This window comes from Gymnodraco acuticeps, unplaced genomic scaffold (assembly GCF_902827175.1).
Source record: "Gymnodraco acuticeps unplaced genomic scaffold, fGymAcu1.1, whole genome shotgun sequence".
Lineage (NCBI taxonomy): Eukaryota > Metazoa > Chordata > Actinopteri > Perciformes > Bathydraconidae > Gymnodraco > Gymnodraco acuticeps.
Window position 1 is genome coordinate 100,765 of NW_022990564.1, and position 7,620 is coordinate 108,384.

Here is a 7,620-nt window from a genome sequence, read left to right on the forward strand (position 1 = left end):
AATATTACACACAGGTGCGCATTGTTAGGATTAGGACGGCAGTGTGTTGTGATATTTCAATTCCATGTGTGCAGTTAAACTGAAATGATGGATTGATAGAAGCTGTGGGATTAAACAGGAGGCTCTCAGTTTCAGTATGAGGTTATTTTAATACTTTAGCCTTCATATGGACAGAACAACAAGCCCTCTGCTGTCTGCACCTCCAACATGCTGCCTCTTTAATTCATTTCTCATTAAAACTCACTCCTGTTCTCGGATCAGCTGTTGTCGTCTGTTAGTGCCGTTTTCAGGGATTTGTTGTTCCAAGTTTAAATGTTGCTGATTGCTTCATCCCTGTTTCCAAACACAGCAGTGAAGCTTAGGAAGACTCAGAGGGGCTTGTTTTACAGAAGCACTCCTCTCCTGTGGCTGCAAATCCTCGAGCTATTTTAAGACACTTGCAATAACTTAACATGTCCTTAAAATGTCTCTTTAGGCAGTATAACAGGTTACATTACGTTCCTATTGAAGCCTACGGAGCATTTGGTTGAAATGACATGGCTCAAAACATGGATTGGATTGGACGTTTATTGGTTACAGTAAATAACCTTAAAGTCCACTCATTAGAGGGGGGACTTGTGCAGGTGTTTCTCTCTTTCACTCAATCACCTCCCTTCCTCTCCAGATGGTGGTGAAATTAAAAATAAAACATGGTTTTGTTCTATGGGTTTTTGAGCATTTGAGTTCTGTGAGTCTTTAGATTTGTATAGTTACAGTTATAGTCGGTATACTTCCGTCGCTAACTGATAAATTAATCTATTTCGATAGTACCTCGGAAATTAATTTTTTGAGTTAATTTAGGCCTGGTAACTAATTCACCAGCACTTACTATGGTATGACTTGCTTGAAGTAAATATATCTGCACTTTCATTGTTGTTCGGAGATTGATTCTTTATGGTTTTTGCACTTATTTTAAGTCGCTAAATGTCAGCTAAATGATATGTAATGTAATGTAGTCTGTATCCAAAGAGATTTGAGGTCTGATAATCCTTCCAAAGATGAATACAAGAGAAGATACTCAGATATGTATCCATATTTCCCACAGGATGATTCCTAATTATTTTTGTAGCACTCTTTCAGTGCCATCATTACAGTCACATGTCCACTTGTTGACAGAAAGTCCTTCATCACATTCCTGAGGACAAACCCTTTTTAATTAGCCCTTGACCTTTCCTCTGGTACCACCTACAGGCCAATTTATCATCTTTGCAGAAGATAAATGTCCTGATTGACGTCACATTTGATCTGGATATTCATCTTTTGATGACCATTGTTCCTTTCCGACGAGGTCCAAGTCTTAAAGAGTCTTCCACCAATTCATCAATGCACTCTAACCCTAACCCTGAATGACATACTGATTATTAGACATACTGAAAAATGATCATTTATATTCAACCTGAGATATTTAAATAGCTTGTTTACTTGAGCACCTGTTCATAACCCAAATACCTATGAGGTAAGAAAACCAGAAAAAGGTGACATTCCAGAAACTAAAACCAATGAATGTTTTGCGGTTTCTTTTTCACAATATTACCTTGAAGAGTATTGTTGACGTTCATTTCGACCAATTCAATGGATTATGTTGAACATCGTATTTGTGCCAGTGGCTCTTTTTTGATTGCACTATTAAAAATGGAAGATGACTTCCTGTAATGGAATCAGTTCAGTGTTATTGCAGTAAAACTCAACTTGCAAGGAAACATATTCTCCCTTTTGTTGTTGGACTTTTTTTAATGTATTAGTCGTTTTTATATAAACAATGTGTTCTTTTCCTTTGTGTTACGTTTCTCTCCTTGTTGCGGTTGTGTTACCTGAGCTCTTTTGACCCTTTGTGCTTACACAGGTTTTATAAATAAAGGTCTACTCACAGACTTACTGCTGACACCGGCACGCATTTCTCTGTAAGCCGTCCATCCCTCGTCCTCCAGCTGTCTCTCCTTTGATACATTTCCCCTTTCTCTAACACAAGTGGATCACTTAATGATTGGATGATTGATTGCTCATTGCTGAGAGAAATGTTACTTTATCTTGGACAGGTACAAGATATATTCTAACTAAATGACTAAATCTCTTTTTTATGTTGCACACTACTCTGAATCTCTCCACTGTCTTCTTTTCTTCAGTGTTCATTTTGTTTAATCCCTTTTTTCATCTCAGAATCCCTTAGTTCAATCAGGAGAGACGGTTTTTATGTAAGAATACATATTTATTGCGCAGATGCACAAATGAATGTAATGGTAATTTTGGCGATTAGGCCCCGTTGTGCAGGAGTATCATTCGGGAGGGTAGAACCGATCCGATGAAACCCCCCGGGGTCTACACAGGTGGTGGTGAATGGATAGTTGGGTCGGTCGGAAGGAGAGGGGCTTAGCTTGACCCTGGACTCAGAGGGACAGGAGGTGAAAGGGGGGGGAGGAGGGTTGCGTTGAGTCCCCTGAAATGACAGCTGTCAGAGGGGAGAGCAGATTTAAAAGGTTTGACAGAGCGCTATGATAGACTCTTGGGAATAGAGCGAAGTGATTGGTTAAGCTGAAGAGTGACGCCCCCGGTTACTTATAGAGTGGCGAAGTCCCTCCCCTTCCGGGGGAGCTCCATGGGACCTTATTTCGGAAAAATCATGTATTGAAGTCAATGGAGAGAGAAAGATTATCTTTTGATCCCGTTTGAATTGTGCAACGAATTACACATATGATGTTTGTCAAAATTAAAATTAAAATGTGTCGTAAAACTGTGAAGTAACACATTTGTGTGTGAAGCGCTCAATGAACTACATCTCCCGTCTCGCACCACACACCAAGGCGGCCGTTACGTTGAAACATTTCACTTCTTTCTTTCAGAATGAGGCGGAAAGTATTAAAAGAGGTGAAAATCACTCCAAGTCTGGGCATGTTGAGAGCTGTACATACACACAAGGGGAGTTAGTCGGTTCCGTGAGAGCCAGCATGCGGGACCGGGACTCTGGGATTTGTAGTCTTTCTGGTTGTGTATTTTTCATAGTCTTATATTTCAACAGTTTTACGACAAACTGTGACTTTTTTGACACGGAAATTATTTTTTAAGATTGACAAACATCATATGTGTTATTCGTGGCACAATTCAAACGGGATCGAAAGATATATTTTTTCTCCCCATTGACTTCAATACATAATTTTTCAGAAATAAGGTCCCATGGGGCGGAAGTAGATGGGCGGGACTTCGCCTCTCTATTGAGAGGAGAGAGAGTAGTAACATGGGAATAGAAATACATGAAGAGTAAAGACGGTCTTCCTGGTTGAACTTGCGCTGAGCTTCATTAGTCCCACAGAGGGGAAATGTGCCTCTTTTGCATTTCTCGCCCTCTTTCTCTACAGTCATTTTCTCATAGACTTCTATACATCTGGACTTCTTTTCAAAACCGATAAAGTTGATTTTTTTTCTGACCGAATCACTTTTTTTCCATATCTCCTTATTTACTTAAACGACTCTGCATCTCTACCCTGTTCTCTTTTCTTTCTCTCCATGTTTCTTTATCTCTTTGTCTTCTCGGTTTTTCTCCCGCTTTTTCTCTGTCAATCGCTCTTACGCCAGAAAAAGACAACTGAATTACTTCCAATTGAGTGGATATTACATTTACTTTGTTAGACTAAATAACTTTATAGTGTTTATTTCCTCTCATCTCTTCTTCAGTCTCGTCCATCTCTCCTTTGCCAGAAGTTCAGTCATTATTTCATAGACTTCTTTACAACTGGACTACTTTTTTTTACGAAAACAGTGGATACTACACATATTTAAGTATGACTGAATATCCTTTTCTCCATTTCTCTCCCTCTTTCTCGCAGTCCATCTCTCGTAAAAAGTACAATCATTTTTTCATAGACTTCTATTCAGCTGCACTACTTCATAAATCCACTAGAGTGGATATCATGCTTACTTTGTCTGACTAAATAACTTTATTTCCTTATTTCACTTTCTCACATCTCAATGATTGGATGATTGAATATTGGAGATTTGACTTTTTCTTTGAAATTTGCAATATATCTTTTGACAAACTAACTCTTTCTCAATGTATTTCTTTACCTACACTACTCTTCTTTCCCCACTCCTTTTTTTTCAATTTTCATTTTGTTTTCATTCCTCTTTACCATTTGTCCACCTCTTTCTCTCTGTCCACTTCACTTTTGCCCGAAGTACAGTCGTTTTTTCATAGACTTCTATGCAACTGGATTTTTTCGAATGCAGTGGAAATGTAAAACGACTTTATCTGACCCAACAACCTTTTCTCCATATCTCCCTTTCCTTCTGTACCTACTATTCTCTCTCTCTCTCTCTCTCTCTCTCTCTCTCTCTCTCTCTCTCTCTCTCTCTCTCTCTCTCCCTTCCTCTCTCTCTCTCCTCTCTCTCTCTCTCTCTCTCTCTCTCTCTCTCTCTCTCTCCTCCTTATCTCACCTCTTCTCCATTTATCTTCCCCTCTCTCTATCCCTCGTTCAGCAGTTGTCTACCAAGTTCTCTCTAATCCAGGATAACTTTGCTTAAAGCCTAAATACCGACTACCCTCGTAATAATACCCCGTAGACCTGCAGTTAACACATAAACACTGTATGAACAATGACTCATACACACACCAGTCGCAACCAACATTTCAATATAAAATGTGACCTTTGGCCCAGTAAATATCGCCGGGCGTGAAAACTGATGTCTGTATTTTCTGCTTAATATGGTCAATAACTTTTATACTTATGGTTTGTGTTTTTTTGTATTTACTGGTCAAAAGTCAAAATAATAAACCATTGATTTTAGTGTTGCATTTAGTGTTTTCCTTTATTTTGTATAACCATTTTAACGAACATTCAGCTGTTTTATCTTGACTCTTGAGTATTTTCAATAGCTTCCATGTCATGTGAAGATTAAGACAAACTATTTTTATTGGATAAATTGTATGAATATTTTAATGAAAATTCTACTGTTTCAAGTTGAAAAGTCTTGATATTTTACAATTGCAATTTAAAAAAAAAGAAAGTAGAAGTTTAGTGTTTTTTCAATTTTTATTATATTTTAAAGAAAATGATGCTGTTTTATTTTTAAAGTAGCATTAATAATACACTGGATTATCAAGGCAAATCTATTTTTTTGCGATGTTGTTCACGTGATTTTAAAGCAATTGCTATATGTATTTAAATAATAGCTGCTATGCTGCACATGACCCCATCTGTCCTCAGACACAGCGTCTGCCGTCCTCATTTATACCCGTGAGACCAGTACAGTCCATTTGAAGGCTTTGTCTCCATCTAATAGAGCATTGTGTTGGCCAATCGTGAGATATACAGATTCCTGGAAGATGGCTTTGTAACATGAGTAGTATAATTTGACTTTTGACCTTTTGATTGTGGATATAGAGGGTAAGATAATTGTTGTATAATCCTTCAAACAAATGTACTTCTGTGCAGTGTGATTGCATCTGATTGGTCTTCAAGTGGATCTATTATTAATCACACTGGCCTTTGTGGATTTTAATTCTCATTTATTTTAAACAGAGAATACATAGAAGAATAAGTCATTGGAGATAGTTGTGATAAAGAATATTAATACAAACAACTTTTTTAAAACACTTTTTAACGACACTGCTTCTGCACATTGTTAATACCAATACACTACCGCATAAACCCAATACATATGAGCATGATCACACACCTGTCTTACCAGCTACACACACACACACACACACACACACACACACACACACACACAACAAAAAAACACAAACACACACACACACACACACACCCACACAAAAACCTGTCTTACCAGCTACACACACACACACACACACACACACACACACACACACCTGTCTTACCAGCTACACACACACACACACACACACACACACACACACACCACACACACACACACACACACACACACACACACACACACACACACACACACACACACACACACAACACACACACACACACACACACATTCCAGAGTGTCCCAGGACAATAAGCTATAAACTTATTTTAGTTTAACACTTTAACTACAGAGACGCAGAGGGAACCATGAGCTTGTCACCTCCATCCCCTGCAGTCACCTAGAATGACACTGCGGACATACAAAGACACACACACACACACACACACACACACACACACACACACACACACACACACACACACACACACACACACACACACACACACACACACACACTCAAAGTGTTCATACTACACACAGCAGGTTTGTAACAGTATACCGATATTGTAGTGTTTAGATATTGCGGTATAACACGGTATGAAAGGTGTCAGATATCGTACCATGAACATTTGTTTATCTAGGTTATTTTTAAAAAACTTACTAAATGTGTGTTTATATTATTTATACAGATATATTCATAGGACATTCATTTCAAAACCTTATAGCTGATACTTTTTTCTTTTAATACTTATATTAACAAGTTATAGAATCAAGAATTAGATATGTTTCTTATATAAAACCATGATATCCTAAATGTACTACCTGCATTTGTCCTTTTTGTATTTGTTGCAAATAGTACAGACAGACAAACAGCAATTTCCAAATGTACAGAGTAATACATTTGGTTCTTCACAATTGGAAATGCATGAAACTGCTTTAGGTTCTTCAGTGTAATTTCACAGCGTTAAAGTTTATTTGAAGAAGTTAATATCGCTTACATTTTGATGCGTCATAAAGAACCGTAACAAACCTACGCAGATATGAAAGCATGAATTAGCTTTACTTTGTTTTAGCTCCATATAGCTAATACAATGGGATAATGCGTTGTGACTGCTGGATGATTGATTACGGGGACATAGCTTCTTAATAAGGTGATGATATGTCAGATCTGTGTGTCTGTCAGCATGTTGGGCTGTTCCTCCTAACAGCTGTCTGACAACAGAATTCCCTTCCCTTAACGCCAGAGCTCACTACCTGTGATTGTGATGCATTATGGGATGTACCACCACTCAGGACAAGGAGGCAGCAACAGAAACCATAACAAAGTGAGTGACATGTGTGTGTACAAAAAGCTTATCTAAACAGTGTGTGGATCCTTCTGATACCTTATTGGGCTGTTCTGACAAAGCACCTCAGTGTGTGTGATTTACTGAAGCTAAGAGAGCAGCTGCTGCAGCGACAGAGAATCATCTGCATTCCTCTGAGGCTCCACAGCAAAGCTCCACAATCCTACTGAAGCTCTGCTCTGCGCTCTACACACACACACACACACACACACACACACACACACACACACACACACACACACACACACACACACACACACACATACCATGTATACATCACTTCAGGGGACATTACATTGACTTACATGCATTTCCTGGAGACTTATCCTAACCTTAACCATAACCAACACATGGCTTACCCTAACCAAGTCTTCACCCTAAAATGAATGATTCCCCTCATGGGGACCTCCAATTTGTCCCCATAAGGGAAGCCAGTCCCCATACGTGACTATGTAAACATAATTAGGTCCCCACAAGTATAGTAATGCTAGACCACACACACACACACACACACACAGCTCACACACACACACACACCACACACACACACACACACACACAC